Source organism: Camponotus floridanus, unplaced genomic scaffold (genome assembly GCF_003227725.1).
Source record: "Camponotus floridanus strain SB8 unplaced genomic scaffold, Cflo_v7.5 scaffold197, whole genome shotgun sequence".
Classification (NCBI taxonomy): Eukaryota; Metazoa; Arthropoda; class Insecta; order Hymenoptera; family Formicidae; genus Camponotus; species Camponotus floridanus.
Genome location: NW_020229322.1, coordinates 280,542 through 295,080, shown reverse-complemented (window position 1 = coordinate 295,080; position 14,539 = coordinate 280,542). Strand labels below are relative to the sequence as shown.

General features: G+C 36.6%; 1 long non-coding RNA gene across 1 annotated transcript; it reads right to left on the bottom strand.

Moving 5' to 3' along the window:
• Positions 1–1,267: 1,267 nt before the first annotated feature.
• On the bottom strand, positions 1,268–12,675 carry LOC112637711. Its single transcript, XR_003122676.1, has 2 exons — positions 12,564–12,675; positions 1,268–1,520 (listed from the first exon to the last, which is right to left on the bottom strand). It is a non-coding gene; the product is annotated as an uncharacterized LOC112637711 (long non-coding RNA).
• Positions 12,676–14,539: the final 1,864 nt, after the last annotated feature.

Genomic DNA, 14,539 nt, shown 5'->3' with positions numbered 1-14,539 from the left:
TCTGTTAAATATATCCTGCTGATCCAAAGGGTCAAAATATAAAATATTTAAAAAGTATATTTTGTATCAATCTTAATCTGGAAAATCTTTAGTCATCACCATGTTTGATTTCCTCTGAACTCCTGGAAATCAAATTAATCTCTGGACTTGAGACTTGCATTCAACTGAACTTCAGTAATGTAATTTTATGTAATTTAGTTTTAAATTCCCTATCAGAAACATCAGATGTATAGACTGAATCGGTACACACGGAAAGTTGCAAACTTACAGAAAATCATAATTAAGACCTCATTTCATATTTGAAGCATCAATGATGTAAATTAAATTTCGCTTCGCACAGAAAATTGCAAATCTATATACTAACTTCTGATTTGATTCCAGTGAGAGTCGCAGAGAAAATCGAGATAATGGTGATTAAAAGTGATCTCCAAATCGAGATTGATACAAATCCGAAATTTAGAGGTTCCAGTTTTATTCTTCGGAAGGGTCATAGTCGATCGCCTATAGTGATAACCGAAAGTGATACCTAAATCGAGAAAATACAAATTCGAAATCTGCTAATAACTTCCAATTTGATTCCTGAGGACATGAAGGCTCATAATGATGATCAAAAATGATCCACCAAGATTTATGCAAAGATACATTTTGTAAATGATTTTATATGTTGACCCTTGGAATCGTATTTAAGAAATATCATATTTAAAAGTATTATATATTACTAATGGATAATGCACTTTGCATATATTATAAAAATACATACAGTACACAGTATACAGTATACATGATATATTCTTCCTTTATTGCCTGCTTGCGTGCATTCAATAATCATTATAATAATCTCATTTCTTATAAACAAAACAATAAAAATTATATACGGTATATTCATAATATATTTTTAGTTATATATTATATATTGGCTTTAAGAAATTGAACTCAATTATAAGAAATTTTTTATTATTTTGCAAAAGAGTTATGAATTTAACATTGATTATTTAGTATTATCTTATTAAATTAGATTCTTTATTATCTTAGAAATTTCTATATCTTAGAAAAATTAGAAATTCGTCATCTTAATCTCTCTTGCCTTTATTGTGAAATTTAAAAAAAAAAAGTGTTGAATTTAAGATTCTAAGAAAAGTAAATTCTATCAAGAATCATATTAAATTTTATAGGGCTGTTTTTAATAGTTAATGCTAACTATTATTTAAATAATCTTTTGATTGTCATATTAAGGGTTGTGTATTTAAAGCAATAAAAAGAATTAAAATAATAGTGCACATAAAAATTATTGTATATGTATTCTTACATTATTAACAATGTAAATACCACGACCTCGTGAACTGGCTTTAGGCTTAACAATCCATGGTCCTCTATATCTAAAGTGCGCTGAAATCAATTCTTTGGCTTCAGTAGGCAGTAGGAATGTCTGAGGTATGAAATCAAGATTTCGAAGGCCTTTACTCCTCTGCATAGCTTCAATATTTTTGTAAAGACGATCCTTACGGGTAATTTCATAAGACCTAGAAAATAAATTTTTAAATAAAATTAAAAAAGATACAAGAGAGCCAAGATTTAGTCGTTAGATATTATAAATATTTAAGTGCATTTGAATAAAATTTAAATATATGTTTTCTCAATTTAAGTATATTATAATATTATTATTAAATATATATTTTTGAATATGTGAATTTAAATTTTAGTTATTTGAATTTCAAGTAATGGATTTAAATATATTTTGAATATTTAAATTACTCTGGGAAGTTATAAATTATTTTACAATTATGTGTATATATATATATATATATATATATATATTATATAGTATATATATATATATATATATATATATATATATAGGTATATATATATATATATATATACAGGGTGATTCTAAATAACCTTATGTTTTTGCAAAAACATAATCTTGATCGAATTCTAAGACGATTTTTCCTTTGACAAAATTTCGTGCAAAGCATAGTTTTTGAATTATTAAGAGAAACATTTTGCTTATTACGGGTCGGATACAAGAGGCATGCAAGGGCGGCGCAACTGATCGTCAGACGCGGGCGCTCACGCGATCAGCTGGTCGCTATACGCACGGACATACATGCGAATACATACATTCTCTCTCTCTCTCTCTCTCTCTCTCTCTCTCTCTCACTCTCACTCTCACTCTCTGTCTCTCTCATTCGCTCACTTAACCGTTGTTGGGTTTTTTTTTTTTTTTTTTTTTTTTTTTTTTACGAGGGGAAAATGCATTTTATGCATACTCACCGCTCGGTCCGGTGAGTTATGTGGGACTCGAGTACCAAGTCTAATTACCAACTCGGTACTCCCTACCCACTAAAAACCCCTCTCTTTACGAATTTCCTCTGGGACACTATCTGACTTCCCAAGATCTATTTCGACACAACGCCAAAGAATAATTATTGTTAACCTTGTTCGATGACTTCTGCTAATTATTGCTGTAGTTCCTTGAGAAATAAATATTCCGATAGATCGCACTTTCATTCAAATTTAACATAGATATCACACGTTACAAAAGACAGAGACATTCACACTAAATAATTAATCGAAAGTTCTTCTTTTTATTAACTGTATTCTCTTAAACGTAACCACATTTATTCACTCACTCGATAAAACGAGAATTTACTAAACTCACTCTCTATCATTAATCACTATCAATCACTGCCGAATAATCACCGTTAGCAATTAAAAAGTCCTCGATGAAAGAAATACACGCGGACAGACACGTTATTACACGACGCGACGACGCCAATAACGCGACAACGCGACGATATTTATTCGGCGGTAGCAAACAGCTGTGTTATGTTACGGCAGGTTAAGGTACTAACAGCGCTGCCGAACGTAATCATGTGTTTGACCGAAGAACGCGGCCAACATACAATATTAAACATTTAACGCGCGTATAATTTTATTATTATCATACGATATACATACATCATATGATATTCAAAATTAATTAGAATAAATGTTTTTAAAATATTGAATATTTTACTATTATTATTAATATTAAATATTTATTTATTTAATATCAATAATAATATTTAATTTATTTATAAATAAATATAGTTATTATTAAATATTTATTTAACTATTATCATGGAAAATAAATATAAAAAAATATATTAATTAATTGCAGCGCGTCTTGATTCTTCTCTTGGCTTTTTCTTACGCTTTTTTGAAAACGAAAGAAGATTCCACGTTTAAGAATGTTGGTCGCTCTGAAAAGAGCGAATTATTTTGATCGCCTTAAAAAAGGCGGATTGTTTTCACATTTATTTTACAATAAATGTTCGAAATTACCTCCATCCATCCGAACGCAAGCTCTCATGCGTTTCATTAAATTTCTTTGGACACTTGAGAGTACATCTTCTTCAATAGACCATATGGCATATCTCAATCTTGTTTCCAAATCCTCCATGTCTTCAGGGAGCGTTTTATAAATTATTTCCTTGCAGTATCCCCAAAGGAAAAAGTCCAGTGGATTGAGATCCGGGGATCTTGGAGGCCAACGTATCGGACCATATCTACCTATCCAGCGTCCAGGAAATTCGTTATTTAGATAATTTGTCACAATTCTGGCATTGTGAGGGCCAGCACCGTCTTGTTGGAATATAATTTTGTTTCTATCCGATAACGGCACTTCTTCCAAAAAATCTGGTAGATCGTTTTTTAATAGATCAATGTATGCTGCGCTGGTTAGAATGTCCGGGAGAATGATTGGGCCTAGTATTTCAGTCCCCATGATTCCAGCCCAGATGTTGAGCTTCCAACGAATCTGGAAATTCCTGACTCGTGTAACTCTTGGATTTTCATCACTCCACAAGTGCATGTTATGCGAATTAAATATTCCTTCTCGCGTAAATAGCGATTCATCGCTAAATATTATACGAGAAAGGAATCTGGGATCTCTATCTATCCTTCTCAGAAAATTTTCGCAAAATCTTCTTCTTACGGGATAATCTTCTGGTCGTAATTGTTGTACGCGAGTATAGTGAAATGCGTGCAATTTTTCTTCTTGTAATATTCTCTGTACTGTTGAATACGATAAATTGTGCTCTCGAGCAATAGTCCGAATACTTGTTTCGGGTTCTTGCTCGATAGCGCGAATAACCGTTTCAGTATTTCGCAAATTTCTTGCGTTACGATTTCTCCCAACATCATGTTTGTTTGGGAGAACATTTCCCGTTTCGTATAATCTTTGAGCTGCTCCAAGTATAACAGCAGCCGACGGATGTCTCGCTCGATTTGGGTATAATTCGGCGTATCTTATTGCCGCAGCGTTCTGATGCCCATGGCACTCACCGAGTGCCATTAGCATATCGTAATATTCTTCATTAGTGTATCTTGCCATGTTATCTTGACGCTTCTATGATCGAAGGGTTATTGATTGCAGTATCGATCGCCTTATCTTATTTATACGATCCTCGCGGGGGTCCATGCCCCCTCCGCGCCTCCAGCGACCAATCCACGAGTCGCGACGCGGATTGGTCGCTGGAGGCGCGGAGGGGGCATGGACCCCCCGCGAGGATCGTATAAATAAGATAAGGCGATCGATACTGCAATCAATAACCCTCCGATCATAGAAGCGTCAAGATAACATGGCAAGATACACTAATGAAGAATATTACGATATGCTAATGGCACTCGGTGAGTGCCATGGGCATCAGAACGCTGCGGCAATAAGATACGCCGAATTATACCCAAATCGAGCGAGACATCCGTCGGCTGCTGTTATACTTGGAGCAGCTCAAAGATTATACGAAACGGGAAATGTTCTCCCAAACAAACATGATGTTGGGAGAAATCGTAACGCAAGAAATTTGCGAAATACTGAAACGGTTATTCGCGCTATCGAGCAAGAACCCGAAACAAGTATTCGGACTATTGCTCGAGAGCACAATTTATCGTATTCAACAGTACAGAGAATATTACAAGAAGAAAAATTGCACGCATTTCACTATACTCGCGTACAACAATTACGACCAGAAGATTATCCCGTAAGAAGAAGATTTTGCGAAAATTTTCTGAGAAGGATAGATAGAGATCCCAGATTCCTTTCTCGTATAATATTTAGCGATGAATCGCTATTTACGCGAGAAGGAATATTTAATTCGCATAACATGCACTTGTGGAGTGATGAAAATCCAAGAGTTACACGAGTCAGGAATTTCCAGATTCGTTGGAAGCTCAACATCTGGGCTGGAATCATGGGGACTGAAATACTAGGCCCAATCATTCTCCCGGACATTCTAACCAGCGCAGCATACATTGATCTATTAAAAAACGATCTACCAGATTTTTTGGAAGAAGTGCCGTTATCGGATAGAAACAAAATTATATTCCAACAAGACGGTGCTGGCCCTCACAATGCCAGAATTGTGACAAATTATCTAAATAACGAATTTCCTGGACGCTGGATAGGTAGATATGGTCCGATACGTTGGCCTCCAAGATCCCCGGATCTCAATCCACTGGACTTTTTCCTTTGGGGATACTGCAAGGAAATAATTTATAAAACGCTCCCTGAAGACATGGAGGATTTGGAAACAAGATTGAGATATGCCATATGGTCTATTGAAGAAGATGTACTCTCAAGTGTCCAAAGAAATTTAATGAAACGCATGAGAGCTTGCGTTCGGATGGATGGAGGTAATTTCGAACATTTATTGTAAAATAAATGTGAAAACAATCCGCCTTTTTTAAGGCGATCAAAATAATTCGCTCTTTTCAGAGCGACCAACATTCTTAAACGTGGAATCTTCTTTCGTTTTCAAAAAAGCGTAAGAAAAAGCCAAGAGAAGAATCAAGACGCGCTGCAATTAATTAATATATTTTTTTATATTTATTTTCCATGATAATAGTTAAATAAATATTTAATAATAACTATATTTATTTATAAATAAATTAAATATTATTATTGATATTAAATAAATAAATATTTAATATTAATAATAATATGATAAGAAAACTAGCGTCTACGAGCCACAGAGGATGGTAAATGCCTGAAAAATTCTTTTTAATTGTACGCGAAATTTTAAACGAAAAACACGGCATATGCATATATTTTACTTGGTGCATTTAACCAAGATATAGATTCTCATTTTTGAGAAATTCTATACAACCCTCTTTACCCCCCTGAAGAGACGTAGACGAGAAAAATATCGGGGCGAAGTCGCTGAATCGGGAATCGAACCCGAGTCTACGTCTCTTCAGGGGGGTAAAGAGGGTTGTATAGAATTTCTCAAAAATGAGAATCTATATCTTGGTTAAATGCACCAAGTAAAATATATGCATATGCCGTGTTTTTTCGTTTAAAATTTCGCGTACAATTAAAAAGAATTTTTCAGGCATTTACCATCCTCTGTGGCTCGTAGACGCTAGTTTTCTTATCATGTTATTGAATATATAACGAGCCTAATTCCTTTCGATTTAATTTAATTCACGCGCTAGCTGAAATGATCGCGTTTCATTGTCCATAGTTATAAACAAATAGACGAGGGTAGTATCGGTGTGGGGCTGAATAGCTCAGTGGTAAGAGCAGTCGCCCGGCAAGCGAAAGACTCGGGTTCGATTCCCGATTCAGCGACTTCGGCCCGATATTTTTCTCGTCTACGTCTCTTCAGGGGGGTAAAGAGGGTTGTATAGAATTTCTCAAAAATAAGAATCTATATCTTGGTTAAATGCACCAAGTAAAATATATGCATATGCCATGTTTTTCGTTTAAAATTTCGCGTACAATTAAAAAGAATTTTTCAGGCATTTACCATCCTCTGTGGCTCGTAGACGCTAGTTTTCTTATCATGTTATTGAATATATAACGAGCCTAATTCCTTTCGATTTAATTTAATAATAATAGTAAAATATTCAATATTTTAAAAACATTTATTTATTCTAATTAATTTTGAATATCATATGATGTATGTATATCGTATGATAATAATAAAATTATACGCGCGTTAAATGTTTAATATTGTATGTTGGCCGCGTTCTTCGGTCAAACACATGATTACGTTCGGCAGCGCTGTTAGTACCTTAACCTGCCGTAACATAACACAGCTGTTTGCTACCGCCGAATAAATATCGTCGCGTTGTCGCGTTATTGCGTCGTCGCGTCGTGTAATAACGTGTCTGTCCGCGTGTATTTCTTTCATCGAGGACTTTTTAATTGCTAACGGTGATTATTCGGCAGTGATTGATAGTGATTAATGATAGAGAGTGAGTTTAGTAAATTCTCGTTTTATCGAGTGAGTGAATAAATGTGGTTACGTTTAAGAGAATACAGTTAATAAAAAGAAGAACTTTCGATTAATTATTTAGTGTGAATGTCTCTGTCTTTTGTAACGTGTGATATCTATGTTAAATTTGAATGAAAGTGCGATCTATCGGAATATTTATTTCTCAAGGAACTACAGCAATAATTAGCAGAAGTCATCGAACAAGGTAACAATAATTATTCTTTGGCGTTGTGTCGAAATAGATCTTGGGAAGTCAGATAGTGTCCCAGAGGAAATTCGTAAAGAGAGGGGTTTTTAGTGGGTAGGGAGTACCGAGTTGGTAATTAGACTTGGTACTCGAGTCCCACATAACTCACCGGACCGAGCGGTGAGTATGCATAAAATGCATTTTCCCCTCGTAAAAAAAAAAAAAAAAAAAAAAAAACCCAACAACGGTTAAGTGAGCGAATGAGAGAGACAGAGAGTGAGAGTGAGAGTGAGAGGAGAGAGAGAGAGAGAGAGAGAGAGAGAGAATGTATGTATTCGCATGTATGTCCGTGCGTATAGCGACCAGCTGATCGCGTGAGCGCCCGCGTCTGACGATCAGTTGCGCCGCCCTTGCATGCCTCTTGTATCCGACCCGTAATAAGCAAAATGTTTCTCTTAATAATTCAAAAACTATGCTTTGCACGAAATTTTGTCAAAGGAAAAATCGTCTTAGAATTCGATCAAGATTATGTTTTTGCAAAAACATAAGGTTATTTAGAATCACCCTGTATATATATATATAAATTATTGGTAAATATCTAGAAGAATGGCAATCTCATCAATGACTTTGACATTGACATATGTTGTTAAGGTCATTACCCTAAGTAGTCTCCAAAAAATTTTAGTTGGGTAGGCGGTCATTGTTTATTAAAAAATTGCACAGGCCTGCGAAATTTGAGCTTTTATCAGTTACGTAAAACAGAGTAGGTGAATTTGATAGATTTTGTGACGCTGAAAACGAATCTGGCCGCAGAATTTCTCCAGCACGTCAGGTTCCTGAGTAATTCAGATTTGAATGATTTATTGGATCCCTGTGCATTACCGGTCTTATAACTTGTATATCTGAATGAAAAAAAATCGTACGGCGGTAATCGAAAGTGGATTTGAAAGGTGAAAGTGAGTGCTATACGATGCCGTTAGTAGAAATATTTTTAAAAAAATTTGATTTTCCTATAATAAATTCATTAAATTGGTCATAAAATAGCGATTTTTGGGCCATTCAACTCAAATTACTCAAAAACTTGGTTTGCTGAGAAAATTCTGGCCAGATTCGTTTTCAGCGTCACAAAATCTATTAGATTCACCCACTCTGCTCCGTGTAATTAAATCTCGCAGGCTTGTGTTATTAACAATTAAATTGTATAGTAAAAATATGCATTAAATGTGAAGAATATCGCATACATCAGATACGGGTTAGGTTAAATTAAGTTAGGTTCGTGGCTGCCACGCTGCCACGCATCTGCTATGCAAATGACACACTCGCAGATGACGTGGTAGCTATGGGGGACAATTGGCGGAACAGCGTGGAATAGCCAGGATGGGAACAGCGGTGGCACGCATTGTGCAAGGAATGGAGACAGTGCACTTGGACACAGTACAATTGGACACGTCCAAATGGACACATTACAAATGGACACAAAACTTTGCACACGGTTCAATTGGGCATCGTTCATTTGCACACCGTTTACTTGGAAATATGTTATAGAAACGAAAAAATATAATCAGCTATCTTATTGTGTTTTATAATTGTAAATATCTAAATGTTTGTGGGTGCAGGCGGGAAGGGACGTGCTCCGTCTCCCCTCCCTCTCTTTCATAAAATCTACTATAAAAACAAATATATATACTGAAAATATCGACAAGATTAAAAACGAAACTTTTACGCAAGATAGGACGCTTTTATTTCCGATTCATAATACTCTCCCTTGCGTAGGGGCCTCGCTAATCTTTTCAGTATCTATCATTTTTAGTATAATATAGACTCATCAAGTATTTAGTAAGGCGAAGATTTATGAAATAAAATTCTGAAAAATAAATTATGCAACAAAAATCCTCTCATACCTCCCTCTCCATCTGCGCCCATACTACAAACACGTAAATATTTACAATTATAAAGTACAATAAGATAGTTTATATTTTTTCAAGTAAACTATTCGCCTTTGTAACATATCCAAGTAAACGGTGTGCAATTGAGCGCTGTACAACTAAACGATGTGCAAACGAACGGTGCGCAACTGAATGGTGTGCAAATGAACGATGTGCAAATAAACGGTGCGCATCTTTCTGTGTAGAAATGAAAGGTGTGTAAACGAACAGTGTGCAAATAAACAGTGCGCATCTTTCTGTATATAAATAAACGGTGTGCAAACGAATGGTACACAACGGAACGGTGTGCATATAAAGAGTCCGTATATTTCTGTGTCCAAATAAACGATGTGCAGCTGAACGGTGTGCAAATAAACAGTGCATATATTTCTGTGTCCAAATGGACGATGTGCAACTGAACGGTATGCAAATAAGCAGTGCACATATTTGTGTCCAAATGAACGGTATGAAATTAAACGGTACTGAACGGTGCCCAATTAAACCGTGTACAAAGTTTTGTGTCCATTTGTAATGTATCCATTTGCAACGTGTCCAATTGTACTATGTCCAAGTGAAAGCCACTCACAAGGAATCACTGATATGGGACTCAAAGTGGTGACACAGAAACCGAGGCCATTTACTTCTATGGAAAAGTCTCTGGGGTGCCACCATCGACCCATATCAGTGTAGGAGATATTTAATTCCGTCTCCTACCTCCATCCTGGTAGGAGACCGAATTAAATACCTCCGTCTTTTACTGGACGGCAAATGGACGTTTGGACATCATTTTGATGCCCTCGCCTCAGGGTAGAGAGAGTTTCGGCGGCGTTAAATCGACTCCTCCCTAGTTTTGGGGGTCCGGATGGTCAAGTGCGCCGGATGTACACGCACCGACAGGAGTGGTGTCTCGGTATGTGTGAACGGCTGACATACGCACACACGCAAAGCGCGCACGTAACCAAGAATTTATTACTTCATTAAATTTTATCTTTTTATATAATTTAATTATTATTCAATTTAATAAAATGAATGCCGACCTTTAGTGCACGCGATTAAGTCGCATTTCTTAAAGAAAGAAAAGAAAAAAATGCATGTCGATACAAGAACGCACGACACACGTATAGAAACAGCGCGGTGTCCGCGTATATAGCTATCGTTCGAAGGTCGAGCGAGATAGACGGCTATCGGACACCTCTAACTCGGTATCACATCTTATAGTACTTTCTCTCTCGCTCTTGCGCCGTGCGCGAAGGACGCAACATCGGAATGTCCCCCACTCCATCCGCATTTTCTCTCTCTTTTTGCCCGCGTACATTGCGCTTCGCTGGTGTAAGTGTAACATCAGTGAGCGTCACACAAGCATACCGGGACACCATCCTGCCGGTGCGTGTACATGACCACCGTAAATTCGGTGGCGCTGTACGGCGCACTCGTGTGGGCAGACTGGCGGCCAGGAGCTGTGCGAAAGATAAATTTCGTCGCATCCAGCGTAGCATGGCCGCCAGGATCATTAGAGTCTACAGGACGGTGTTACACGCCGCGAATGGTCGCTCGTGGAATTTCTTGCCGCAATGTACGCGGAAAATACCACAGAGAGCGAGAAATCCGGGACAGCACGAAAAGACAGCTGCCAAGAGCCAAGAAGATCATTCGGATCTAAGCCCGGTAGTCACTATTAGAGAGATAGAATACCCATCTCTCAGAGCATTGCGGGTCTTTGGACTTTCGGGGCCGTCCGGCCCTATCTATCGGAGTAGGTAGACAGGGGGAGGTAACATACTGGCTGACGCAGGTACTGACGAGGCACGGATGTTTCGGGCAGTACCTGCGTCGCATAGACTGAGAATGTACCACGCCGTGTCACCACTGCAAGAAGGCATGCGACACCGCACAACACACTCTCGCCGAGTGTGGAGCGAACAACGCCGGGCGAGAGTAATGGGAGGAGAGCTCTCGCTGCCGATCTTAGTCACCCGTATGGCCGGCAGCGAAGAGGCATGGAAGGCCGTCGTCACCTATTGCGAAGAAATAATGCTAAAGGAGTCGGCGGAGAGCGCCGTCAAGAAGCAGCAGTAGCAGAGGCGGCGGTGGCGATCGCGGATAGATGGGATGAGATGGAAAAATCGGAGGAGGTAGACAACGGAGGTGGCGCACTAACCCCTCTCTCCCCTCTGGTCCCTGTTCAAAGGAGCAGGAAAATATGAGCACATGCGAGGGGGATCTTATCCCCCCACTGAGGAGATGAGATCAAGAGGGAAATACACAATAATGTGGCGATTACTCCACAAAAATACCTCTCCCCTTACCCCCCGCGCGCATATAAACAAACGGGACGGCGAGGAGTAGGACAGGGGGTAATTCCCTCCCTCTCTTCACGGCGCCAATTCGGCGTCGGATAAAGCGAAGGAGCCAAGGATCCCTCAGGCCCAGATGAACGGAGAAAGCTGAAAGAAGTTATTCCCTTCGTTCGGATAGCATGGGTGCGACTCCTTCTGGACCTGGTCATCAGGCGGGGGCTCAAAGTGACTGAGCAAAGTCCACGAGAAGGTGGGCAGACGGCGTGGCCCCATCCACCCATAGTAAGGAAGAAGGGGAGGGAATCAACCGCCCTCCCCCGGGAAGGAGACCCGACGGCAAACATAAGGCCGCCGGGTCCTAAGCGAGGAAGGGAGCAACAGTCGGGAATGCCAATGTATTGTATCAGCGAATCCTGGGTCCCCGCCTGCTCTTCCACTGCAAAGGCCATCGCAGGAGTTTTAATTGATATACGGGCAATCATAGCCCGGAGTCCAACATAACTCTCGTCTCTCCCCCGAGAGCGAGGGTATGCATAAAGTAATTCTCCTGCGACAAAAAATGTTAAGTTAAGTTAATTTTTTGAAGTGCAGGGGAAGGAATCTTATAACCGTATCTGAGGTATGTATAATATTCTTCGCATTTAACACATGTTTGTACTATACAATTTAATTGTTAATAACTTTTCAACACGTTCGCTGCGAACTACGAGTATACTCGTAGTTGGCAGCAAACGTGTTAATAAACATTGACCGCCAACTAAAACTTTTTGGAGGTTATTCGGAGTAATGACCTTGACAACATATCAAAGTCATTGGTGAGACAGTTCTTTTAGATATTTATCAAATTATTTTCTGTTTGGTTAAGGAAATTGTTTCTTAGTTATTTATTTACCTAGGAAAATGATTCACTTTTTGATAAGGCAGTAAATTCCGCAAAATATCTGGCTTAGGATGGTTTCCCATCCATAATATATTAAAATCCATATCATTCATAGATACCTGAAAACAAAAACATTAAGAGAAATTTTTATTCGTAAAATAATGAAGGAATTTTATTTATTATCATTCTAATGATTCTAATCGATTCTATAAAATGTAAAATTCTAATAATTCCGTTAGACTTTGAAGAATGTTCAACTATTGAATTTTTTTGTAATGTGTAGATTAAAAGATAAAACTAGGATAATTGTTTGAATTAAATTTCAACTCTTCGCTAGTTATAGATGGTAATAGAAGAATACGTTGGTATAAAAATTAAATTTAAACTCTTTTTTCGCTGATGTAGATGTTAAAACTGAGTATATAGCAGTATGGAGTAGTATACTAATTCAATTATACAGGCTCCTCCAAAAGTTCGGGAACAGAAAATTCCGGAACATTAAATATTTAATATTCCATACAATAACATTAAATATTTAAAAAACGTTTTTGATAAAAGTTTAAAAATTTTAAAAGTTTCATTGAATGGTCATATTTGTTTGACTTTTCTGGAGAGGAGTATAATTGTTAATTGCAAATAACATATTTTTTCTTAGAAACAAGTATGTATTTTCTTTACACCAATTGATTTCTCTCATTATTTTGTGCATAAAAGTATAGATAATAAAGAATTAATATTTTATTAGATATTTTATGGTTTATGTAAAATTAAGAAATTATTTCAAGCTTCATAATTTGAAAAGTACTCATTAAAAAATATTTTATTATAGCGTTTTGGAAAGCTCTCGAGCTAAACTACAAGAATATGTAATAAAAAGTAGGGATTTCCGTTTAAAATTTTTATGTTGACCATGACCAGGCTTTTCAAATCATACCAACATCCAGATATTATCATCACAATAGATATTTTAAAGCCCTATTCTTTTTGTTTGAAACATTTTTCCAATAAATCAATCATTTCCAGGATTTTTAACCGTTGCAGAACTTTTTGCCAAATAAAAAGCATATAGGGTGTTCTATTTAAAAAATTGGAGGTTACTTTCACGTGACCTTTAAGTGGCTCTTTAAGGTCAAACTAATGGCACCATCTTCTATCCTCCTTGAAATCATACAACTTTTGTCTAAAACATTTTCCTCTAAATTGTTAATTCTCTAATTTGTTTCTGAGATATAAATTTGTAACACTTTACGTGGGCCACCCTTTCAAACTTTTAAAATGGGACACCCTATATATATATATATATATCTATATATATATATATATATATATATATATTATATAGGGTGTCCCATTTTAAAAGTTCCACCCTTATAACTTTTTTAATTTTGATTGTAGAAAAAAATGTTTTAGACAAAAGTTGTATGGCTTGAAGAGGAACATAAGGTGGTGTCATTAGTTTGACATTGAAGAGTCACCTGAAGGTCACGTGAAGGTCACATCCAACTTTTTAAACGGGACACCATATATGCTTTTTCATATTCTTATAATTTTCGAGAGCTTTCCAAAACACTATAATTATAATATATAATTATAATATATAATTAAGTTAGTTTTCATTAAGTACTTTCCGAGTTATGAGGCTTGAAATCATTTCTTAATTTTACATAAACCGTAAAATATCTAGTAAAATATTCATTTTTCGATTATCCTATTTTAATACTTTTATGTACAAAATAATGAGAGGAATCAATTGATGTAAAACAAACACAGTTGTTTTTAAGAAAAAAATATGTAATTTGCAATTAACAGTTATTGTACAGTAATTTGCAATATGTAATTTGCAATTAACAGTTACAATTATTTTTTAAAACAACTATATTTTTTCTTTACACCAATTGATTCCTCTCATTATTTTGTACATACATAATACAAAAGTAATAAGGTCTTCTCATTAGTTTGCACATACATAATACAAAAGTATTACGATA